We start from the raw sequence: 27,264 nt of genomic DNA on the forward strand, positions 1-27,264 counted from the left end.
AGCAACCCTCTGTCAACTGCACTACCTAGCTGCCCAATGATGTTCACTATCATCAAAAGCATCCAAGAGATTATTCAGGAGGAATGAGGAAAGGTCATTTGATTTAGCAATTAGGTTCCTTGTTGATGTTAGAGAGGGAGAAAATAATTTCAGTAGAGCAGAAAGGATGGAAGATAGTAAATTGAGTGCAGGCAGTGAGTCAATACAACTTCTTAAAGAAGGAGAGAAATGGGATCCAAAAGAGATGTTTAGAGGGATCAGGAAGACCAGAACTTGTTTATATATAAATAGAAGGCCAATGGAAAAGATTGAAATGGAAGATGTGCTAGAAGGTAATTGAGCAAGATCTGGAAGAAAGACAAAGGGAATGTAATACGGAAGAAAAATAAATCAATCTTGGTTTGTAATAAGGAATATATCTTCTGTGACTGGGGAAAAGAGGAGGGCAGACAATGCTATTGAAGTCTGATAGAAAAATAAGGAATTTTATACCAAAAGTTTTCAGATTTCTCAGTAAAGTAAAAGTTGTCATTTGATATAAATGTGAGAAGACTGAGTCTAGAGGTGAGGAAAAAATGTTTGAAATAACAGTAGTGGGGGCAGGGCCAAATGAAATAAAATCAATAGACAAGATAGAGCAAGGGAGGTAGTTTGGTGCTCAGGAAAGTGTCCTGAAAACGGAATGACTGGGCTTTACACCTTTGTGATTTTGTTCAAGTTACATCATTCATCTGGGACTTAGTTTTCTTATTTGTAAACTTGGAGAAATGGAACAGATGCCATATAAAGTCCTTTTTGGCTCTAAATCTATGATCCTATGAATACTGAGTAAGACCCTATCTATCTACTAGGTGTAAGCTGGCAGTCTACATCACATTTCTGTCTCCAGCTTCTGATTAGTGAAAAGCTCACCCATACAAACTAATTGAGAACTGAACAAAATTGCCCCAGGAAATAGAGGGAGCCCTATTCACCACAATCTCTATTCCCCCTAGAAGAGTCAGTTGGACTTTCTAGAGATAAGGTGGAGAGAACTGGTGGACATTTACCTAAGGCAAAGACTGAGGAAAAAAGACTGTCTACCAATTGTTCAAAGACAAATGTGGGTCTGAAAGTGATACATCCAAGTGAAGGAAACTATATTATTACAGAGCCAGAGAACTGAATCCCAAAGACAACCCTTTTCATGCCCCAAATTGCTACAGAGACCTCTAAAGTACACATTATTCATCTCACAGAACTCAAAAATACTGTCAGTCAACTGGACTGACATCGCAGTCAGTCTAGAGGTAGACTCACAAGACTATATCCATCGTCATCGTCAGTCCATGGTCAGCTCTGGGATAGGAACAGAGATATCAGTTGGTTACAAGAGAACTAGAACTATTATTCCAGTCACTTGGCTGTTACAATGTTACAAGTAAACCTGAAAACATAGTTACATGTATATCTTGGCAACAAGACTAGAGAATGACAGCGTAAAAGGGCATGCATGTATTTGCATGTTACTACTACCCTTGTGAATTACTGCATGTCTGAGGATGCTTTTTAATTTTGCTGTTATGTTCATTTGACTGTTTTATGTAATGTTGATATAAGCATTTTGTGTATACCCTAATGTTTATAAATAAGTTTAGTTTATAAGTAGGCCTAGTGATAGTTTTTGTTGTAGCTGGTTACCTTGACTTTGTTGGTTAGCTATGATTGTTGCTTTTGATTGATTGCTGCGTACCATGGATATGCATGTACTTTGGAAATGTGCATGTCATATATATCCTGTAACTAAGCAAGCAACCCTAGGGATATAGGTAAATAATTAAACAGGTATATCAATCAAACATTTATTGATAACAAATCATAATTTCGGGACCTCCACATTCAGTTACACGTCTCCATATGGAGTCGCAACACGCTAGGGGTGGCTCAAGGCTCAAGGAGTATAAGATAGGTTTGGTCGCGGGTCCTAGGAAGGGCATTGGGCAGAGTGCTAGGGGGCGGGGGCTTGAAGGAGTTAGACTCGGAGCTTGGGACCCGGGCTTTGTTTGAGAGGGATAGAAGGGGCAGCCAAGAAGCGCTCTGCGCTGGAGCTCTGTGAGTGACCGTGAGGCGGGGCGGCGGTGAGGGCCCCCACCGTCCAGCCAGCACGCCTAGTCTGGGATTTGGGAGCGCTGTGAGTGACCGTGAGGCGGGGCGGCGGTGAGGGCCCCCACCGTCCAGCCAGCACGCCTAGTCTGGGATTTGGGGAGAGGTCGAGGAAAGGAAGGGGAGGGCTTGGTCAGGTTGTGTTCCCTCAACCCCGCCCCAAAGTCGAGGAAGTCTACTTCTGCTCTTATTTCATCCTCGCCAGATCCGAGGGAGAATGATCCCCAACTTCTTGCAGGTCACCCTGCGGTGTGAAGGCTAGGATTGAGCTCTGGGGTGATATTTCTTTCCCCCTTCTCTTTCCTCTCTTTATTGCTTTTCCTCCTCCTCCTTTGCTTCCCTCCTGTTTTTCTCTCTCCCCTTCCCTGTCTTTTTCCTCCCTCTTTTTCTTTCCCTTACAAAGGAATTGTATAGTATCAAGAGACTTTCTCCTCCTCCTCCCCCCTCCCCTTCTCCCCCCCCCCCTTCTCCCCGCCCCCCGTCCTCACCAGTACTTTTTGGACTCTCAGGAAGACTGACTTCTGGATGATTGTCTTTGACATTTTGGGAGGATGGGGGTAAAAAAGACCGGGGAGAGGCTAGGCGTGCGGGATCGGGCGGGATTATGGGACTGTTAGGAGTTTTAAAGAAGTTCTTATATATTTGGGCATGAAAGAATTGGGTTTATGCAAAAGGGCTGACCACGTTAACTGAGGTGACCCTGGGGTTTTTTTCCTCCCTCTGGTCTTCCAAGAGTGAAGGCGAAATTAACCTATTTGACTGTGATATTTTTTTTTTTAGCGCATTTTTGTCTTGCTAAATATCTTCCCTTTCCCCTTCAATCCAGTAATCTCGATAACTCTCTGTAGTTTTAAAATGTAAACATACTGTTTCATGATTAAAGCCCACATTAAAAGGGATATTCGATTCAGTAAGTTATTTTTAAGGACCTTCTGTGTGTGAGACAGGGCAGTAGTTAGGGAGACCTGAGTCAGATTCCACTTCAGACCTTTACTAGCTCTGTCACTCTGGGAGAATCATTTCGCCCTGTTTGCCTCAGTTTCCTCATCTGTAAAATGAGCCAGAGAAGAAAATGGTAAACAATTCCAGTATTTGCCAAGAAAATCCCAAATGAGGTCATGAAGAATTGGATACAACTAACAACAAAAGAAAAATAATGTGCCAGGCATGGTATGGCAGGAGGAGGAAGGGGAAGATTGAGAGGGCATAAAATGAACAGGCCTTACTCTTAAGACGATTTTATTACTGTCTTTTTAAAATCAAATTTTATTAAAATGTCATAATAAGTTGGGGAGCAGTTTGGGAGGAAAGTTTTAACTGTGGATGTGGAAGAAATTTGGAAAGGCCTTGTGTAGGAAGTATCTCTGGACTGAGATTAAAAGAATTAGGGATTCTTAGAATCAAAGAGAAAACAGTCTTAGAAGAGTACAAAAGGGAGGAAAGAAGAGATAGAGAAATGTCTGTTCAAACAACTGTAAGTAGTGCATTTTGTTTGGAATTCAGTGGGTTTGAGGGTAATATGAAAAGTCTGGACAGGTAGGTTGGAGCCTGATTGTAAAAAGCTTTATATGGTAACCAAAATTTCCTGCTATTGAATCAGGAAAACATTGTACATGGTAACAGCAAGATTGTGTGATGATCAACTATGATAGACTTTGGATGAAAAATTATATCAGCAGTGGACACAATTTGGATCAAAGCATACTATTATCACTGTTTGTTCTGATTTTTCTTTTCCACTATGATTAATGTGGAAGTGTTTAAAAATAAATGTACTTTGACACACACATATGTGTATATGTATGTGTCTATCTATCTATCTATCTATATGTATATTTGTATGTATGTATCAAATTGCTTGCTAGTTTGGAGGGCAGGAAGGTAAAAGAGGAAGGGAGAAAAAAATGGAACTCAATTTTACAAAAATGAATATTGAAAATAATCTTTACTTGTATTTGGAAAAATAACATACTGTTAAAATCAAATTTTAAAAAATAATTTGCTGCTGCTATTGTCCTTTTAGACTTTTGTGACTCCAATTGGGTTTTCTTGGCAAAAATAACTGGAATGGCTTGCCAGTTCTTTCCAGCTCATTTTACAGATGAGGAAACAAGCAAATTGGTTTAATTGACTTGCCCTGGGTTGCACACAGAACAAGTATCCAAAGGCAGATTTGAATTCAGATTCTCCTCCTTCCAGGGCCAGTGCTCTATCCTCTGTGCCACCTACTTGTTCCAAGGATCTTTTTTTTTTTTTTTTTTTTTTTTTTTTTAATCTTAAATCACCAATAGGTAAAGTTAGATGTTTCTCAAAAAGTGTATTGCATCATACATTGATGGGCTATTGTCCTTTATTCTCAAAAAGGACCAAAATGATATTACTGTTAGAATCGAGTTACAATGTATCTGACTGTGGCTCATCAGACCATTATGAGCTTAGAATATTCTGCCAGAGGTCAGACTCATTTGGGGTAGCTTCTTTAACTTTGCATATGTTGTGTTTCTTTTGCCCAGGTTTTGCAAGCATACAACAGTGAGGTCAGCATAATACCTCCTTAGACCTTCAGTTTGTTAGTCTAATACTTCTTTCTCCCACATTTACCTAAGAGTCTTCCAAATACTGAGCTAACTCTAGCAATTTGTGTCTATTTCATTAGCAATGTGGACATACCTGGAAAGTATATGCCAAGATTAGGAGAACTTATAGCATTCAAAACTTTACCATTTGCTGTAACTGATGGTTCCACATATGGATGATGTGGTGCTGCTGTCTGATGGAGGACCTGTGTTTTATTGGTGGTGTTAGGGCAAAATTAGCACAAGCAGCAGAGACTTGATCCCTACTTTGTTGCATCTCAGCTTCAGAGGCTGCATTGAGAGTACAATCATCTGCAAACAAAAAATGCACCAATACTCCCTCCACTTTATTTTTGGCTTGTAGCCTTTTCAAGTTGAAGAATTTATCATCAGTACAGTAGCTGATTTTGATAACATTTTTGTCATCATTGATGGCATTTGACAACATGGCTAAAAACATCATGCCAAAAAGCATGGGAGCAAGCACACAACCTTGTTTCACTCATTGGTAATTGGAAAAGCTCAAGAGTATTGTTCAATGTCTAGAACCTAGATAAGCATACCATCATGAAAATGACATACTATACTGATACATTTCTCTGGACAACCAAATTTTGACAGCCCTCACTACTAACAGTATCAAAGGCCTTGGTCAGATCTACAAATGTATATAGACCTCTTTTCTGCTCGTGGCATTTTTCCTGGAGTTGTCAGGCAGTAAACACCATATTGACTGTTCCTTTACCTTTATAAAGATGGACAGTGGAGGCATCCTTGAACTCCTGGGGCATAAATTCCTCTTACCATATAATCTGGAAAATTTCAGTTGGCTTTTGTATGAGCAATGGACCTTATAAATCTCAGCTGGTATAGAATCAGGATCCAGTGCTTTACCACATAAAAGTAACCTAAAAGCATTCAAAATCTCTTCTTCAGTTGGAACTTCTGCTAGGGAGTGATTGATTTCAATTTGAGGTTTGTTATGGGCCAGAACTCTGAACTTGAAACAGGATTCTTACAAGGTACTAAGTGGAATTGACGAGACAATAGTTGTCTAGTTTAGCATGATGCTTAATAGTTCTCTAAGTTCAGTATGGTTGATTTAATCTTACAACAAATAATGGTTTCATAATGATATAATGATTGGTTTATTCTCAGTCTAGAGGATATAAGCTAGGAGCCTCAGCTAGATTCATTCAGAGGCAGAGAAGACAAGAGAACTGGAGGCAGGAGCTTAAACTCTCAGAACCAAGGAGAGAGATTCATTCGATCTTCAGTCAGGCTCCTGGGGGATTGAAAGGCTCAGAGAGAGAGCTAGAGAAGACCAGCAGACTGGAGGCTGAAGCACAAGCCCTTAGATTCAAGATTCATTCATCCCATCTCACACCACCGTGGTGGCAGGCTCTCCTCCTTAGTTTCTGACACTGAAACTAAGACTCTAGAAGGCCTTTAAGAAAGCTAACCAGGACCCAGGAAATGAGACAGGACTTTGAAAGAGACAATAAAGGATTTGGACTTTAACACCTGTCTGTCCTTGTGGTGATTACTGAACTGTAATAAAGGCTGCTCCCAGAGACTCCAAGGAAACCAAGCAGAGAACATTACAGAGGTTAATGGTCAATATCTTCAGCATTGATTGATAGTCTATTGAGAACACTATGGAAGTGTTCAGCCTATCTCTCTATGATCATGTCTTTAATGTTTTGTATCTTATCCTGTCAAGTGATCTTCAAAATCTTCCTAAGACAACTCAAATGGAAAGGATTTCATTTCCTGGCACGGCGCTGATATACTGTCACCATCAGCAGTGAATAGTTGAGATGCACCATAGGTCTTTGGCCCATAAAGTGCCTTCAGTGCATCATAAAAACACTTTGGATTGTTACCATCAGCATAAAACTAAATTTCACCTGCCTTCTTAGTCAAGAATCTTGCACCTCTTTAAGTTTTGATTGTAATTTACTTTTGCAGGAGTTGAATACTTCTTAGAGATGGAGGAACTATACTGTTGATACATCCTGTGAAGTTCTTGATTTTTTTTTTTTTTTTATCAGCTTCTCAATTTCCCCATCATTTTCATCAAACTAGTCTTGATGTTTGTGAGTATTCTGACCCAGATGAGGAAATGCAGTGCTGTATACCAAATCTCTGAAAGCTGCCCAATCCTTTTCTTCTCCATTGTTGCCAACTCTATGTTGACTCAACTTACCCTTCAAGTTGGCAACAAACTGTTCCCTCTCACTCTAATATATTGACATTAATTCTTGTAGTAGTCTTTTTGCCTTGGAGCTGCTGCTTTTCTTGAATGTGAATATTCAGCTTCTCCACCACACATTATCTTTGTCACTCTCAAATCCTGTCTCATTTTTTAATATGCCAATGCTTGCTTCAAGGTTGCATCCATAAAGTTTTATTGCATTTAGATCAACGGAATACAGTGTTGGTGATGAGGTCATGAGATGCACAACTTTATGAGCTTGTTTACTAGATTAGTTTAAATTGCAAAACTCACACCAGCTTCACAACCTTACTTTCACTGCAGCCACTTCAGAAAAACATGTATCCAGCTCCTACTTCAGTAAGCTACCCTTCATTTGCCAGCCTTGTTTCACTCAGGGCTGCAATTGCATTGGATGCAATACTTGTTGAGTTCTATCTTAACAAGAGATGTTCTTCTTTCAGGTCTACTGGATTTTGTGTCGTCTGTTAAGTGTGCACACATTCTATGCGCCAATGGTAAGAAGAATCAACTTTTTAGAAGTTTTTGTCTTGGCCACAGGGTTGGATTCCTGTGGTATGGTAATCAGATCAGGGTTGGGTAAGCTGACAATTTTAGGGCACCTTTTCTACCCCCTTCCTCACATATGGAGGTGAGCAGTGAGATCCTTTTTTTTTTTTTAATTATAGGAACTTTTTATTGACAGAACCCATGCCAGGGTAATTTTTTTACAACATTATCCCTTGCACTCACTTCTGTTCCGATTTTTCCCTCCCACCCTCCACCCCCTCCCCTAGATGGCAAGCAGTCCTATATATGTTCAATATGTCCTAGTATATCCTAGATACAATGTATGTGTGCAGATCCAAATAGTTTTCTTGTTGCATAGGGAGAATTGGATTCAGAAGGTAAAAATAACCCGGGAAGAAAAACAAAAATGCAAACAGTTTACATTCATTTCCCAGTGTTTTTTCTTTGTGTAGCTGCTTCTGTCCATCATTGATCAATTGAAACTGAATTAGGTCTCTTTGTCAAAGAAATCCACTTCCATCAGATTACATCTTCATACAGTATCGTTGTTGACGCATATAATGATCTCTTGGTTCGAGCAGTGAGATCCTTGAAAGACTGCTCAGATACCAAGGAGGCTGCTGAACCCACTGCTACTTCCAATGAGAAGATGACCTGATGACCCGGACCACCTATGTGCAGGGTTGTGACTATAGCTCCTAGTGAATTTGCACCTGCTGATTTGTCACTCACCCATTGCCACAGAGCTTTGAGGGTAGAAATTGTAAAATGCTATGTGCAATATCTTTTAATTTGGATGTAAATTGGATTTAAGTGAGACAGAGTTGCATGAAGTCATCAACCTCGGTCTCTTTTCTAAAGCCACCAGTGTCCAGTGACACTAGTCACTGGTGTTTTAATTGTGTAACCTAGCTCTAAGCACTCCACAACACCTGCTTCACTTGCCTTCATGGCCATTGGAACAAATGGTTCTCATCTGCACATTCCATCAGGGGAAAAGACATGCTTGCGGTATACACTCCCTTAACTCACCATAGAGTTTGAGACCCTTTAGTTACCTTCAACCTAGTTTAGCCTACCTGCCAAAATAGTTTACCATGTATATAGACATCCCAAGTTTATTGGAATTGCATTGAATCATCATATTGCTGAGAAGAGCCAAGTACATCACAGGTGATCATCACAAAATCTTATTGTTACTGTGTACAGTGTTCTCTTGGTCCTGCTTACTTCACCCAGCTATCAGTTCATGTAAGTCTTTCCAGGTTTTTCTGAAATCACCCTGCTTATCATTTTTATAGAACAGATGTCCTTCTGTATACAATACTATATAGTATAGTATACAGTACTATAACATACATATACCATAACTTATTCAACCATTCCCCAACTGAAGGACATCTACTCAATTTCTTGTTCCTTGATACAACAAAAAGGGCTGCCACAAACATTTTTGTACATGTAGGTCCTTTTCCCTGTTTTATAATCTCTTTGGGATATAAACCCAATTGTGAGACTGCTGGATCAAAGAGTGCACAGTTGGGGAAATTAGATGGCAAAGTGGATAGAGCATCAGCCCTGAAGTTAGGAGGACCTGAGTTCAAATCTGACTTCAGACACATAACACTTCCTAACTGTGTGATCCTGGGCAAGTCACTTAACCCCAATTGCCTCGGGGGAAAAAAAAGAGTGCACAGTTTTATAACTTTTGCACATAGTGATTAAGGAGGGTATTAAGGAAGAGGGGGTGCTTATGGGGTAGAGAGGATAAGGATGTCTTTGAATCTCTAGTACCTAACAAAATGGGATTTATGGGATATCAGGGAGAATTAGCACCTGAGATGTGAGGGCTTGCTTAGCCTTTTTCAAGGCTCTCTGATGTCTACTTTCATCCAAGTCTCACCTGTGGCTCCAAGAAAACTGTAAAATGTGAAGTGGTCACATCTCAGTAAACTTCTGGACAGCTGTGAGTAATTTACAGTTCTCAAACCTGTGAATTGGAGGATGCCTACTCCAGAATGTGAAGACTCCTACCCTCTCACTAGATTTGAGTAGTTGAGAACAATTTATTCCAAGGCACTGTGAAGGGCTTGGAGATCGGTAAGATATTAAAGATGCCAAGGACATCTACTGTCAACTGCTATCATTGGTTGTCCTGTCTTTTGTCCTGCCACTGGACTTCCATTATTCAGGAAGAGAGAGAGAGGCTAATGACTGTGCAACTCTGCCTCCCTTAAATTCAGTTCATTCACAAGTCAAGAAATTATCTGTGATCTTATTCTTCCAAAATGAAAGAAAAATAAATACCTAGCATATTGTGTCAGGCATGAAATCCTTCCTGAATGTTTGAATGAATGACTCTCTAAGGAACACCTTCAAATTAACTGGAATACTAAGGTCACTGAGAGAGGATGTAGCTTCTCCAATGAGACACATTTGGATCTAATTTTGACCTTTCTCATATATTCTCCTTCCTTACACCAGAAATACCAACTGTCTTAAATCTTTTCTCTAGCATAACTATAATACAACATGACTTGGCCATTCCTCCTTTTTCAGTCCCTTCTCACTCTTCTGTAGGTGCTCTGTGATCTACCAGTGCTGGCCCCTTGTCTTTACTTGACCACAATAGTTTAGCCTGAGCTGTCTTCCCATTTCTAGAACTCTCCCCCTCCTGATTTCTCTGGTTTCCTTTAAGTCTCAGCTAAAATCCTTCCCTCTGCAAAAATGTCTTTCCCAGTCCTTCTATTTTAATATTTTCCTGAAGAGAGTATCTTTAATTTATCTTATATACAACTTATTTCTACATAGATTTTTGCACACTGTTTTCCCTGTTAAAATGTGAGCTAGACATGAAACTAGATAAAAACTTTTCTTTGTTTATTTTTGCTTATTTTCTGCTTATTCCTTGACAGGCTAGGCTAGACATTGGAAATACAATCCTGCTCTGTGCCTGGGATCTGAGTAATATTGCTGCTGCTGGCTTTTGAATTTTATTCTTATCTGGTTCATCATCTAGGCTTCTCTACCCTATCTGAGTCTGTGACATGAACTGGGTAGTGGGTAACAAAGCTGTCATTTGGTACCTGTTCCCATCACAGTGCCTTGGTATGAGTCTGGGAGCTTCTCCTGGCTTTGGTCCACAGCCTCTTCCAGGCTGCTGGAATGCTCAGGCACAGTATGCTCCTGCCCCCATCCTGTCTCTCAGTATCCACAGAACTCTATGTCTGTCTCCCTATGCAAGACCATTATGACTCCCTGTAATTTTTTCTGGATTTCCCAATTGGAATTTGGCTCATTGTATTTTCTAGATCTGTTTAGAAAAGTTTTATGGAGGAAGCTGAACGCTACTCATGCCTAACATGCCTGCCATTTTGACTCTACTTACATGGTTTTTAATGATAATAAGTCTCCTGGCCTAGAAATTTAATAGTAGAGCCTGAATTCAATTTACTTTCTTTTCTTCCTACCTATTATTGAGTTGGGTTGTCTTTTGTAAATGTAATTTCAGGAGGCATTTGAGCCAGGGTTCAAAGGGCTTGGGGCAAGTCACTTAAGCTCTCTTCATGTTAGTTTCCTTGTTTGCAAAAAGAGAGTATTGGGCTGGAGTATTTCTAAGGTCTCTTTTGTAGCCCAGACATTGTATGACACTCAAACTCTCACCAGTCTAGCTGTCAGCTGGAGATGGGACTCCATCTAAAGTTCTTGTAGGTGTGCTGCCATGGCCTTTCTCTAAAGGGAAGCTGCTCTTCTGAGTTATAGCTAATATTCTCTGACTACTGTTAAGGATCTTGGCTTCTGAATCTCAATTATTACATATTTAAATTATTCATGTTGTGCTTACTTGCCATATCAGGCACCTAAGTGCTTTCTAGAAAGACTAGCTATAAGTCTGGTCCTTATCGACCAGTTTTAGCCTTAAAGTAGTACAATGCAATTAAAAGGTTCTCCAGCTAATTACTAATTCCTTATTCACTATTTAAATAGCAAAATACATATCTAATAGTTGTGTTAGGGAAATATTTTTTATGCTTTCACCTGATCTTTGGCATAAATTAGGTTCCTCACTTAGAGAAGGATGTTGCTGCTAAAATAAATATGAAAAATTCAGGGAGGAAAGGAACTTGTGTAAAGATTTTGCATAGCCTAAGTCTTTTACTATGTGTATTTTCACTCTGCCTTGATAGAGGTTATGTTAATATGTAGAAAATCTACTCCTTCAAGAAAATTCTATATATATTATATGAAAATTTACACTCACTGAAAATAAATTAGAGATTACTTATATATTTTTGTAAAACCAAAGAAATTTATTTTAAATAACAAGTTTCTCTATCTTTAATTATGAATTTATTTGCAAAAAGATGGTATGTAAGCAACTGTTGAAGAACACTATTACATCCTTTTCCTATATCATGAGGTTTGTCAAAATGCTATAAGCTCTTCTTATATAAGCATGCCCTGCTTTAAGCTAACAGATTGTTGTCTTTGATTTTTAGTGCTGTGTATAAGGTAACATGTACTTTGAATAGTCTTTTAAAAATAAAAACAATGCTATTAAACATGTATATGTGTACTTTAATATATTTAGGAGAGGGTGGGGGGAAGGAGCAGAAGAATTGGAACAAAAGGTTTTGCAATTGTCAATGCTGAAAAATTACCCATGCATATATCTTGTAAATAAAAAGCTATTTAAAAAAACATGTATATTTGTTACCTTTAAGTTATTTTTTAATCTGAATTTGCTAGGGAACAAATGTATGTTTATTTTGTCTTGGTTGCTCTCTGGAAAATCATGAGGATAGGAACTAGAAATTGATTGTTAAGATAATTTCCTTTTGCCAACATAGGTCAGCAGCTTTAGGTTACATTTTTGTGTATGACTATAACAGAATGTTGTAATGAGGAAAACTAATTTCAGAGCAACCCACAAGGTTGCAAAACAGAAAATGAGGCAATAGAATTGCTTCTGAACTGCAGAATTGTTTATATGGTAGACTTTCAGGTGGTCTTGAAAACAGGATGTCTTCAGGATAAGACAAAGGACTTGCACCTATATTATGTCAGCTGGGGAATAATGAGTAATAAAGTGAAGAAGCCATTGTTGTTTGATCAAAGGTGTAAACATTGGGACAATTTAGGGGAGTTTTATAATCTCTTGGATACATTATGACTACTGATTTGACAATCAGTAAACTTCTCATTAACCTGAGATAATTTTTGCCTAATATTTATGACCTAACAGCAGCTTACAGTCTTAGAGCAATAAAAGTGAAGTGATTTCCCCAGAATCACATAAGTCAATATGTATGAAAGGATCTTGAACCTGGTTTGTACTTGCTGGTCTGCTAGTGTGTTCTTACCCTCTTTCTCTCTTCCTCCGCACCCCACTCTCTTTTGCCCCCTCTTTTTCCTCTCCAGTTCTGCCTTGTACCCCATCAGAGAAGTTTTCCCAGAAGCATTTCACATAATCTTCCCCCTCATACACAACTGACGCTTGATTTTCAGTGATATCATTAATACATTATAACTGAATTCACCTTTATATAAAATCAAAAATCCCATTGTAATATTAGGCAGTCAATTGTCCATTTATAACATTGTTCCAGTGGAACTAATTGCTCCCTTTCATTTAAAATCCTATTTTTGTGATACCAATTACTGTTAAGTAACATGCTTATATTGCTTTAGTAGTATTCTTTCTCCTGTTCCATTTTTTCTTATCCCTCCTTCAACCCTCCTTTCACTGTTCCTGAACAATGCTTTAATTTATATTAGGAGGAGATCCAGGTAATCCTTAGCATGTTGGCTGCTCTGTGAGTAAAACAGACAACAGTTGGCTTCATGAAGCTATTTTGCCAAAGTCTTATCTAAATTGAAAATAGGTTCTCTTGAGATTTTGTCCATGATAGCAAAAAACTTTTTAAATTTTTGAGGATCTGTCCAAAGAGTTTTTGTTATGTTGGTTATATTTATAAATATTTTGAATTTGTAGATCCTCTGAAAGGGTGTCAGAGACCTCCAAGAGTCTCTGGACCACATTTTAAGATATAGTTGATCAAGTGGAGATTCTGTAATTTTTTGTTGCTTATCCATTTTCTTGAGCATATTAGGTAGAGATTAAAATTACTGTGCAGGTAATTTTACTTTTGGTTATTTTGCAAGCTAGATTTATTTAAAAAAACAATCAACAAGAATTGTTGATCTATTGTCAGGGTGTGCATCTTGGATTATTTTTCTAGCAGTAGTAGTGTGTGGTATTAAGCTATCTGTATTTTTGTTTTTAAGTTTCTTCATAATCAGTGATACACATTTGTGATGCAGCTATTCTTAGATATCTTTAAGGTGAGCTTGATCTCACTGATCTGGATGCACCTTTGGCCATAATAAAGTTGTTTAGTTGTTTTTCAGTTGTGTGTGACTCTTCACAATCCCATTTGGGGTTTTCTTGGCAGATATTGAAATGGTTTGCCATTTCCTTCTCCAGCTCATTTTATAGAAGAATAAATTGAAGCAGAGAGGGTTAAGTGATTTGTCCAAGATCACACAGATAATAAATAAGTGTTTGAGGTCTGATTCTTCTTCTTGACTCCAGGCCTAGCACTCTGTCCTCTATTACTGCCAGAATAGATTGCAATTCATTTTTTTTTCTCATTCTTTCTGACTCTTGTCCATGCTTTCCCATAAACCCTACAAAGAGGATTACCAAACAGGCTAGAGACCTTCAATTTTTTTTTAAAGACCAAGGCAGTAGGCTATACATATACTAATCTTTTGATTTTCATACATAGCCAGGCAATCTTCTGTTCAGATTATGTTTACTTGATATCTACTGTTTCACACATATTACAGGCTACTTAGAGCTATACTGCATTTTTTTTTCATTGTCTTTGTTCATCTGCAACTTCCCATTCTTTGAAGAGAATGTTAGGAGATTGCTAATTATTTATAAATACTCATATCTTGGATGAGCACTACAAATGAACAGCGTTGTTGGCTAAAAATTGAATGGGTTGGGCTGGAATGTTGTGTGATAGTGAAATAGGAAGAATTGAGGAAATAGAAAATCTAGGCATTCTTAAATAGAAAACCAGATTCCTAGAGACTGAGCAGGTAGAAGGGAAGTCAAGAAGAGGGATAAAAAGTTCAAGCGTAGAAACCACAGAAGATATCCTGACCATTTAGAACTGCCATCAGGTTGACTGGTGAAGTTCAAGATAGTGTCTCCTAGCCCCCCTTGAGGAGAAGAAGAATGAACTAACACGCAGACCCCCTTCAGCTGGGGATGTATGTGTCTCGGCAGGAGGTGGAGGTATGAATGTCAAATCCCTGTGGCCCTAGAAGGTACAGCGCCCTATCTGCTCCCTTCTGCACAAGTGACCTGGTTTTTGGCTCATTTACTTGGTCCCACTCGAAGCTTCCTCTTTTAGCCCTTTTCTTCTTCATTTGATGGATTCTCGGGACTTGCTGGTGGCAAACTTGCTTTTATCTTCAACTGCCTAAGTATGGACTAAGAATTCAACTCTAGGGGCACCTGTGAAGAAATTGAAATCCCAGGAGTTGAAAAAAAAAAGGGAGATGACAAGATAAAGTGACTGAAAGAAGAGAAGAAATAGCTTTCCAGTTACAGGAACCGAATGTCAGCACTCAGTGCAATGGTGCTGCTCTCATCAAGAACTCTTAAGTCTATCCCTTGTGAATAAGGAAGAATTGTAAAACAAAGATTACCAAGAAAAGCTGCTGGAAAATATCATGTCTATTTTATGAGTCTTGAAGGAATGAAACTCGAGGCCAAAAGTTTACTTGCATGTTACCTTTACAAAAATGGAGAGGCTTTTTTTAAGCTAGAAGATTCTGACTTCAGGGCTCCTCCCAAGAATAATACTCCATCAAATTACTCATATCACAGTGAGAAAACTCTGGTAGTACAGTTTCAGGTGGAACAGAGCTTCCTGAGCCTCAACCAAAAGCTTAGGACCCCTTAAAGGAAAGAGAAAGGTAGGATTCCTCTGCCTTGAAGGTTTCACGGGTGCAGGACCAGAATAGTGAACTCCTTTGCTTTCAGCCACAGGGGCCAGAAGGATGCTGATGTTCTTGACTCTCAAAATCACAAAAAGCCCATTAGAAAGGTAATAACTGAAAAAAGAAATCATATTGAAGTAGTTAAGAAAAAGAATAGGAAAAGTCATTCTGGTTGCATTCAGAGACAAAAAGGTCAGCCTCTAGTAAAGAAGCTCCTATAGCTATTTCCATTGCATAAGATAATCATCTTTAGAGACCCCTGTGCTGTTCTGATGAGTGAAAGAGGAACAAGAATATAGCAGTGACAGATGAAGAAAAAAAGAACTGATAAATAAAATATTTGCTTTAAGTTCATGCTCCCAAATGCATCCTGTGCAAGTAAGTTCTTGCAGAGAAAAAACATTCTGTGCCAATAAAATTTCAGAATATAAAGAGAAGTATGGATATCCTGTAGGATCTGAAAGTATCTTTGTAGGAACTGGGGAAAAGAGGGAGCATTGCAAATGCTGACATTTTAAAATGTAATTCTGAAATAGACAGCAGTAGCTCCCAGGATGAACAAAATTTGACTTTTGTGGTAACATTTCAAGAAAAAACCATCTGACAAACACAAGTGGAGAGAAAGAAAACCAGCAAGTATTTCTCCAACAAATGCAACAAAGGCTTAGTCTACCCTGATAGAAACTGTTTAAAAAGTAGATTTCAGAGCCAAAAGCTCTGACACATCCCTTCCCACATCCCTAGGGAAAAAAGCATCATAAAACTTTCTATACAAGCTAGCTGAATTCCAAAATGGTAAAGCTTTGATCACTGTTGCAATTCAAATATCGTGGAAATAGAGAACAATATATGGCTATCAGCTACTTATATGTACATAAATACATGTATATACACACATAGACACACAATACACACATATAACTATTAGTCACTTATATGCACATATATATACACATATAAACATAAACATACACATAACATATATGTGTGTATTCATTTAGGGTGATTTACTTTGAAATAGAGTCTGAGGTATAGTGATACTATGCATAACTATGGTATGCCAAGGCACTTGGCAAAAAATTTGTAGTCCTGGGGAGAGAGCCCTGCCCTTTATCACCATAGTTGCAATTCTGTCTCAAATAAACAAACTTCTTGTCTAAAAATGAAGTATTGCCATAAAGTTAGCATTTGTGACCATTATATGCCCTGCCACTAGACTTCAATAACTCTAGAAGAGTGAGTGAGGATGATGACTGTGTTAAACTCTGCCTCACTTAAATTTAATTTACAGTCAAGTCAAGACCACCCATGATGCTACTGGTTTTCTTCAAAAAATAACAGGGACCTCCCATGCACTTTGAATTTCTTGAATATTCATAGGTGTTTGCATGTTATCTTTTCACAAGAGACTATGAGCTCTTTGAAGGAAAGAAAGGGGCCAAGTTTTTACCTTTATTTGTATCCCTTGCACTTAACTCAATGCCTGGCACATAGTAAACACCCAATAAATGATTATGGATGATGACTTGAAAAGAAGGGATATTAAACATAAAGAAGAAAAGAATTAATGATGTGTTTGGGGGGGAAATAGCCCAGTTTGTTTGAAGTATAAATTGTATGGATGTAAATATATTAGAAAGGTAAGGTCTTGCCAAATTGTGTGTATGGGGTTCTTGAATGTTCTAGAAATGGAGTTTGTGCTGTAATTGGTAAGCAATGGAGAGGATTTTTGGGGTAGAAGTGTTAGTTCTTTTCATCCTCATGTTAATGACTTGGATAAAGTCATAGATAATGCACGTAATCAAATTTGCAAGTGATAAAAAGCTACCTACCAATATGATAGGATACCCAATGATACCTACCATATGATAGGATTCAAAAAAGTCTTGACAACCAAATCAAATTACATAAAAATAGGAATGAACATACTTCATCTTAGAATTGAATTACAAATTGGCTCCACAGGTAAAAAGTGGGAAGATAGAGAGAGAACAATTTGTATTAAGAAAAAAAATCAACAAGTTTTTGATAGGTTGCAAGCTCAGTAGGAATTAGCAATGACATGGCAGCCAACAAATCTTTGTCAGTGTCTAGTAAAGGCTTGGTGTCCCTCTTTATTCTACTTTGGTCAAACCTCTTTGAAATATTTTTGTATTCAGTTCTGGGCACCACATTTTAGGGAGGTCTGGAAAGTAAAGTGGAAAGCAACCAGAAGACTTTCATAAGGCAGGTAAAGGCTTTTGAGTTAAAGCCATATAAGGATCATTTGAAAAGAAGATTCAGCAGAGGCTTGGAGAGACTTGCATGAACTGATGCTAAGTGAAATGAGCAGAACCAGGAGATCATTATACATTTCACACAATACTATATGATGATCAATTCTGATGGATATGATTCTCTTCAACAATGACAGGATTCAAATCAGTTCCAATTGATCTGTAATGAACAGAACCAGCTACACCCAGAGAAAGAACACTGGGAAATGAGTATGAACCAAAACACAGCATTTCCACTCTTTCTGTTATTGTTTGCTTGCATTTTTGTTTTTTTTCCTCAGGTTATTTTTACATTCTTTCTAAATCCGATCTTTCTTGTACAGCAAGATAATTGTATAAATATGTATACATATATTGTATTTAACATATACTTTAACATATTTAACATGTTTGGGACTACCTGCCATCTAGGGGAGGGGATGGAGGGAAGGAAGGGAAAAGTTGAAGTTTTTGCAAGAGTCAATGTCGAAAAATTATCCATGCATATGTTTTGTATATAAAAAGCTATAATTTTTAAAAAGAGGAAAAAAAAGAATCAGTGCAAAATTAAATAGATAGGTGAATGAATGAATAAAAGAAGACTCAGCAGAGACTTGATAGCTTCTTCAAACATTTTAGAAGCCATCATTTAGAAGGAGAAATAAACTTGTCCTTCTTAGTCCCAACGGGCAATGCTAGGAACAAGGGGTAGAAGCTACAAAGAGGTTGTTTAGGCTTTACTGTTAAGGAACTTTCTAAGTGCTAGAACTCTCCAGAAGGAGATGATCTACTTTGGGAAAGGCTGAATGACCTATCAGATAGGTTGAATTGGATATTATTATTCAAATATAAATGGATTCAGATATAGAGATCCTTAAGGCCTCTTTCAACCCTGAAATTCCCTTAAATATCTTTTTACAAATGAGAAAATGGTTTGTTTTTATCATATGTAGCTCAGTGATTGACTACTTTGGTTTTCCTTTATCTTATGAGAATTTGCAAAATTCCCAGAATAAATTTATCTAATAATTTAAAAGTATATGATCTCATAGGCTTTGAGGATTAGGTATATGAAGAGAGAGCTCTCATAAAATCAAACATTAATAAGATATTAAAGCCACAAAGTTTGGGAATCAATAACTTTGATTCTCTCTCCCTTCTCTCTGTGTGTACGTATATGTGTCTGTCTGTCTCTGGCTCTAACTTTGAATAATCATGGTAATGGAACCATGTCTCTGGAAGTAATACTTGTGCAATATCATCATAGGTCTTAGTTCTACTTGTCCAGTCCTATTTTCTCTCCCAATCTCCACTACCATATGACCATCTTGTTATACTTGTCAAATTATATGTCTCATAGATAAGGTAAATTCAGTCTGTCCAAAAGTAAAGTCAATCTCCCCTTGCATCCTCCATTCTTCTTAACTTCCCTGTTACTGAAGTTGCTACTAGTCACCTTGACTCACAAACTGTCATTGATTCCTTACTCTTACTCTCCAAATCCAGTGAGTTGCTAGGGTCTGTCAGTTTTATTTTTGTAATATCTTTTTAAGCCCTTCATCTCCTCTAATGCTGACTCTACCCTGGCAGGGCCCTTATCTCTTCATGCCTAGACTGTTGTAATAACCTGATTTTGAGTTTGCCTGTCTCATCCCCCACATACTTCAGCAGATCCACTGAGCTGCCAAAGAGACCTTCCTAAAGCACAGGCCCAATCATGTGTCCCCATCTTTTATTCTCACCCGCCTCAATAAACTACAGTGGCTCCCTATTGTTTTCTGGGGAGTCAGTATAACATCTTCAGTTTGGTTTTTGAAGTCTTCTCCTATTTATTCAGTCTTCTTACATCTTAATGCCTTTCACAAAACTGGCATCCTTGCTATTTCTCACACAAAATCTTCCAAATCCTTGTCCTAGATGTGTTCACTGCCTCTTCCTCATCTCCCTTTCTTAACTTCTCTATCTTCCTTCTAGTTTTAGCTTACACCTCAGCTTTTCTATAAGTAGCTTTTCCTAATCCTCTTTCATTTTACTGCTTTTTCTCTGAATTGATCTCGAACTTATTCTGTATATGTCCTGTTTAAACATTAGCTTTTGCAAATCATCTCCCTCCTTAGCCTATTAACTCCTTGAGAACAAGGACTGTTTTTTTTTAATACCTTTTTTGATGTATTGAGCTTGGCAGTTTTGGCAGTTTTGCTTGGCAGTTTTCCTGGTTAATAAATACTAGTTGTTTGATGGAGGTGTCAAGAGGACTGGAACCAGCTTCTAACCTGGAGCTGAACAGAACAGATTAGAAATAGAAAAGTCAGGGATAAAAGAGAAATTTCATTAATTTCACAGTGAGAAAAGCACTTGCAAGTAAAGTGGAAGTCCTCCTGAGGGAAGAGGATCTTAACGTGCTAGGGCAAAGACAGTGTTTTAAATGGGCTGGATCATGACATAATCATTTTTAGCCATACCCACAGCAGGCTCATTCGTGGATAATGCAGCTGTTCCTGGATCTTGTGGGGAACAGTCTCCAAAGTGATTGTCTCACAGACACAAACAGAAGAGATAGCATGGTGGGAATAGGAGTGCAGTACCTGGTTCGGTTCACTTAGCTATTACACAAAACAGGCATTGTGAGCATATCAAGAGGTGTGATGGATAGTTCTCAGGTGCCTGGGAAATAGGGGCAGTGAACATCTGATGCTAGGTTAAGCAATACACTTTGCCAGAGGCTGAGATCATCCAGAGTGCAAAGGATTGTTATGCTATGCTAAGCTTAGGGCATAGCCTGCTAGATAGGTCTTGGCTCTGGCAAACAGTATCTCCAAAGATCTTGGCAGAGGTCACTCTGCTTGGAGTGTTCTCTCTAAAGCTTGGAGCTCTAAAGCTCTCTCTAAAGCTTGGAGAATTCTAAACTTATGTTTGGGGACAGTATCATTTTCTGGAATGTTTCCTATACGTGTCTTGACCTGACTTGTATCTTCTCTAGCTTTCTTTTTGCAATGATTTTGGATTATCCAAATGTTCTAATGGGATGATTCCTTTTCTTCATTTGTTCTTGATGGTTTCCCTTCCTGGGTTTTTGTTCTTTAGGACAGGAAATTAGTATAGGCAGGGATGTTAAGGATGATTCCCTACTTTGAAGACCCTCCCCACTGAAATAGCACTCTTGTGGAAGACATTTATATAAAGTCAATGAATGTGCAATCAATCTCTGACAAAAAAAAAAAAGTCAGAAATCTACTTAGAGAATTTTGTTTTTAATTTTTAGTAGGAACTAGTATGAGTTTGAAGATATGTAAGGACTCCCAAAGCTTCAAAACACAACTAAGAGCCAGAGTTTTGATAGCCTAGCAGGGGTCCTCAAACTTTTTAAATAGGGAGCCAGCTCACTGTCCCTCAGACTGTTGGAGGGTGGACTATAGTAAAAACAAAAACTTTGTTTTGGGGGCCTTTAAATAAACTTCATAGCCCTGGGTGAGGGGAATAATCGTCCTCAACTGCTGCATCTGCCCTGCTGGCTGTAGTTTGAGGACCCCTGGAGAGTTAACCTGATAATTATTCTCAGAATGGCCTTGGTTCAGTGGACCTTTGAAAAGTCAAGAATGGGTCTAGTTTCTTTTTCCCCAGGGGCTTTCCAAAGAGAATCAGAAAATGTATTCTATAGCTTTTAGGATCTATGGACTGATCCCCAAAGCTACTTAAATTAGAAATACATATATCTCCAGGCAGCACCTGGAAATATATTTGTAAATAAGAGCATCCTTTTTCTTCATGAGTTTTCCCAGCAGCTTGTACATTCATTACAGGTCTTTGTCATGAAAAGCCATGAAATGTCCCCGTGTTATTTTAAAAATTCTGTATCTCCTTTTGCCGATTACTACATATAAAAAGCAGGATTTTTTGGGGGGGGGGTCTGATACTATTAGTAGATGTTGTATTTGATGTTCATGTTTGCCTCTGTTCTCTGATAGCACTTAACTCAATGCTTTCTAGGCCGAAAATAAAAGATCTTAAACAGTACTGTTTGTTGTGGTCACTAGACTACTAAATTTGGCTGCTTAGATTACCAATTCTGATTGGTAAGTGTTTCATTTTAAAGGGTTGGTTGGTTGTCCTTAGTTCTCAAAGAGGACCAAAATGACATCACTATATTAAGAGTCAAGTTACAGTGTGTCCAAGCTTGGAATGTTCTACCGCAGATTGGAAATAATCCCTATGAACATTTGAGGTAGATTCTGTAACTTTGTGCATTTTGAATTTTTTCTGAGCAACTGCCATTCTGCTTTGCTCATAGAGCACAGCACATGCTGCACTGTCCTGTGCCAGTGTCATGCCATCAATTCTAAACTTCTTACGAGAGACCTTGAAAGTGTCGTCATATTTTTTGTGACTACTAATTGAGCTCTTGCCCTGTGTGAGTTCTCCATTTTGTTTTCTCTTTTTGGCCAGCGTACATTTGGCATTTAAACAATGTAGCCAGACCAATGGAGTTGCGCTCTTTGCAGCAGAGTTGGAATGCTTGGCAGTTTAGTTTGAGAAAGGACCTCAGGGTATGGTATTTTATCCTGCCAGGTGATCTTTATAATCTTCCTAAGCAATTCAAATGGAAGCAATTCAGTGTCCTGGCATGGTATTGGCATACTGTCCAGGTTTCACATAAGTACAATATTGAAGTCAGTACAGCGACTCTGAGGATCTTCAGTTTGTTTGTCAGTTTAATGCCCACCTCTCTCTCACTTTCCTTCAGAGCCTCCCAAACAGTAAGCTAGCTCTGACAGTTTGTATGTAAATCTCATTATCAATGTGGACATCCCTGGAAAGTATACTGCCAAGATAAGAGAACTTATTCAATCTTCTCTATTTGGACTTACATGAACTGATGCTAAGGGAAATGAGCAGAACTAGGAGATTATTATATATGACAACAGCAAAATTATATGTTGATCAATTCTGATGGTCGTGGCTCTCTTCAACAATGAGATGATTCAGGCTAGTTCCAATGGTCTTGTGATGAAAGGAGCCATCTGCACCCAGAGAGAGGGCTGTGGGAATTAAGTGTGGATTACAACATAATATTTTCACTCTGTTGCTTGTTTGTTTTTTCATTTTTTTCCTTTTTGATCTGATTTTTCCTGTACATTATATTTGTGGAAATATGTATAGAAGAATTGCACGTTTAACATATATTGGATTATTTGCCATCTAGGGGAGGGTTAAGGTGTGGGGAAAAGAGAGGGAAAAATTTTGGAATGTAAGGTTTTGCAAGGGTGAATGTGGAAAATTACACATGCATATTTTTTTTTTTAAAAAGCTTTAAAAAAAACTTCTCTACTTGCTATAACCTATGGTTCCACATATGAATGATGTGGTTCTGGCTATTGGAATACCTGTGTTTCTTGATGTTGTTAACCAAAATTAGCACAAGTCCCAGCAGAGAGTAGATGCATACTTTGCTGTATCTTAGCTTCGGAGGCTGATCTGAGTGCACAATCAGCTACAAACAAAAACTCATGCACCAATACTCCCTCCACTTTAGTTTTGGCTTGTAACCTTTTCAAGTCAAAGAATGTTGAAGTGCAGCCACTGACCATAGTGCCATGTTCATCTTTATTGAAAATGTTTGACATGACTGAAAACATCATTTAAAAGGATATCTGTTATGTTTATCAGATGTTTAAAATGTGCCATTATGTGCATTTTAAAATTAGTCTAGAGTGTGACTCTTGCTGTAGGGATATGGTATATCTGACCATCTGTTTCCTCCATAGATGTTTTGGATTTCTTCCCAACATTGTTAACCATTGATTACTAGTGGAAAATACAACTCAAGTCTATGCTGATCTGTTTTGAGAGGGATTTCTGAGAAAATGACATAGTGAGTCATTGGACAAAATAGGCTTTTTTTGTTCATCATAGCTATTCATACTTGTTTTATATTGTTTTGCATTACCTTTGAATAGATATTCAGAATGCAGCTATAATTAGAGGATATCTTTTCTTAAGTGTTTATTGGTTAATGGTGATTATAATGATCCACTTAGGAATCCTCATGTGTCCTCAACTCTCTAATTATTGGTGATGAATGAGGTTACTGTCTTTCAGCATAGAAATAAAACAGCCTAAAACCAGGAATCATAAGTATTTTGGTAAAGGGAGTAGTGTATTTGTGAGTTATGATCATATCAATTTAAATGGATTTAGGCCAGATCCTTAGTCTTTGTGAGAGCATTCTTTGAGAAGTTCTTAAGTGACCTTGAGGATAAAATGGCTGGTGGTTTGTTCATTTGATTGTATTTTTGAATAACACAGTTTCTATTGGTATTGATTATTCTTGTGTCTGTTTTAACAAGTCACTAAGAACTATGATCTTGGGTTCTTATTTTCTATTATATGAACAGAAGACTCTTTGGTGAATAATATGGAATGAATTTTTATTTTAAAAAGACATTTGAAAGAGAAAAATCTTTGCCTTAGAATCTGGTATTCTCACATCTTTGTCTTTGAATCTGTACCTAGATAAGGGACTACATGTTTTTCCAAAACTTAATCCCATTTCTCTTCTGTTTCACTGTTCAGTCATTTTTGTGCAACAAAACTACTCCCTGGAGTGGGAGGGGAGAAAGAAGGGAGGCAGTCAACAGAATGAGAAGATTAACAAACGAGAATCTGTGGTATATGCTGACAACTGGAAAAACTAAGAGCAAAGCCAAAAGACACTCAAGCAAAATAAAATACAAATTAGAATCACTTGAAGATCACTTGACCCAGAAACCATATGTATCCTTGTTTGAGGAGTAGGCATTAAGTCTTTTTGGAGTGAAGAAAGCCATTCTTATCACCAAAATTTAGGTATGATTTGTCTTAATGGAGATCTGTAGCAAATTGTTCAACTATTTGAATAGATATGGCCCTTTTAGGTTAAAGGGTAGGTCCTTATCCTATCATTTCTCCCTCCCTACCCCATTACTGAATGTGGTCATTACAAAGGTAATTTACATAGGATGTCCTCCATCCTTGCCCTCTGTCCAATGTCTTTATATTTTAAAAAGGCAGTTTATTTCAGAAAGCAGTTCTTTCATTATCAAAGTTGAGAGATTATCTGAAAATAATTTTATTTTGAAATTTACTCTGATTCAAATCAATGTTCATTTTGTATAGTGTGTGAGGTTTAATAAAAGAAAATTAATGCTTATGTTGAATCCTTCAAGCAATTTGTAGACTGTTAGAGGCAAGGTAGAACCTTAATTTTTCATGAATGAACAAAGAAAATGGCTTTGACCACTTCCTTTAAATCATTGGACTTGTTTTCAGTAGACAGTTATGGCTTTTCTAGAGATATTTTTGTAGTTGGGGAAAATATAATTCTCTTTGCAAAGGTTATAGCTAACTCTTTTTGAAAGAAGAGTAACCTACTGAAGGGAACCTTAAAATGGATGAAAACAGTGGTTCCATGTTCTTCTTGAGGCCAAAAGTCTATAATTAGACTCATAGAATAATAAAGCTGGAAGGAAAAATTTCATTTTAAAATTGAGGAAACAAGTTTAGAGAAACATCAACTTTCTAAAATCACACAGTCAGATAGTGGAAAAGCTGAAACCTGCCCAGGCCTTTGAATTTCAAGTTCACTGCCCTTTCTGCTATACTATGCCCAATCTCTGGAGTTCATTCTGGAGTTTCAATTGCTGGCCTCCTGATCATTTTCTTGTCATTATAAAGCTCATCTTTATAAGACTCTTAATATTCCATTTTTGTGTATGTAAATTGGAAAAATGTTTTGTGATTTTGTATTTCCTCATCTTTTAAAGTTGCTACATCCTGGCTTGTACTTTGTGTAGAGGAAAATATGAATGCTGTCTCTTAATCACATCTCCCATATTCATTGACTCAGCAGGGACACCCAGTGGATAGAACCTCAAAGCATTGTTAAAGGTGGCTTTATAATGAAATAAAGAAATCTGATGCCAAAATTAGTAATATTCCTTTAGTTTACTATTGCCATCAGTATTTTTATTTTTTTTGTTGAGGCAATTGGAGTTACTTGCCTAGGCTCACACAGCTAGGAAGTGTTAAATGTCTTGAGACCAGATTTGAATTTGGGTCCTCCTGACTTCAGGGCTGGTGCTCTATCCACTGTACCACCTAGCTGCCCCAACATCAGTAATTTAAAGTACACAAAGGGTAGGTTATATTCTTATTACAAAAATGAGGGTTAGAGAAGAGTGAAATTTTGGTGAGGTGTGGAAGAGAAGTTAAGAATGGCCTAGAGGACTATCACCTGGACAACAGGAGTTATTCTGACTTTATTGTGATCTACCAATGCATTTTGACCCCACCTTGCTGACTTTTCCTTTGACAGAATCTTGTCTTTAAGGTTTTTTGCTGGGCCTCCTCCTTCCTTTACCCATTTTAATTAAAAACTTCCCAAGTCTGCCCAATCTCTTGATATTCCAACAGTAAGCAGCAGTGATCCAACTTTGAAAAGAAGCAACTAGTCCTCACTCACTTCTTTCCCACTGTTTAAGGACCACATCAGCCTCCAGCATTTCCCCATAGTTCCCTCACTGGAAGGAAGATGATCATGTACTAGGTTGAATGCCTCTTATTAATGTACTTTGTGCTGTTGGGCCTGGGGCTTCAGTTTCAATTCACTCAGACCTGTCTTTCACAACTCCTTCCTCTCCTTCTGCCCTTTCCTGCTCCAATCCATTCCCCAGACTCCAGATCCTTCTTACCTCTTTTCTCCTCAGCATCAGACCCTCTCTGCCCTATCATGTGTGTAATGGCCTTCTTCAATAACAAAACTGGCCTCTGTAGCTTTTGATATTGGTGAAATAGGATCTCCTAAATGAATATGATCTTTGTGAGGGAGATTTGTAGGTGGTTCATTGCAGATAACTGCTAAAGCCATTTTCTATTTTCATTAGAAATATATCCAGTTAGAGAATAATACGATGCCATCTTGTTAAAATATTTTTGGCCTTTTTTCAACATATTTTTTGAATATTTTTACTACTTTCCCCCCATTATGTGTTTTATTTTGAATCAAGTAGAGGGGAAAGTAATTGTAGAGACAAGCACAAATTTTCCCTCTTCTTCTTTCCCATTATCCCAGCATTGTAGAGGAAAGGTGCCCTACAAAGAGAAGGAAGGAGGATCTCTTAAATCTCTTTATATTCTTATCCTTCCTTAGGATCAGCCTTTGCATGAGTATAGACTGTCCGGCTCAAGGCATGGCAAATATAGAATTATCTCCTTCTCCACCTGCAGAACAGGTATAAAATATTTAGAATGGCAAATCAACCAAATGAAGCTCAACCATTTTACAAGATGAATGGCTGTTTTGAAAGGGGAAATAAAAGCTGTTAAGACTGTAAGCTCTACAGCTTTTTCTTCTCCATCTTATTTAGGAAGAACTGTCCCATGAGGAGAGAATTATTCTACTTGTTTCATATTGCACAGTGGAGAATTCAGGAGAAAACTTTTAAGAGAAATGTAACTTTTCATTGCAGCTCCAGACAAAGATAAG

The 27,264-nt window shown here is 37.9% G+C and overlaps 1 pseudogene; it reads left to right on the plus strand.

Moving 5' to 3' along the window:
* The first annotated feature begins 3,661 nt into the window (after positions 1-3,661).
* Positions 3,662-16,210, plus strand: LOC105750302 (annotated as a pseudogene).
* The last annotated feature ends 11,054 nt before the right edge of the window (positions 16,211-27,264 follow it).

This window comes from Sarcophilus harrisii, chromosome 4 (assembly GCF_902635505.1).
Source record: "Sarcophilus harrisii chromosome 4, mSarHar1.11, whole genome shotgun sequence".
NCBI lineage: Eukaryota > Metazoa > Chordata > Mammalia > Dasyuromorphia > Dasyuridae > Sarcophilus > Sarcophilus harrisii.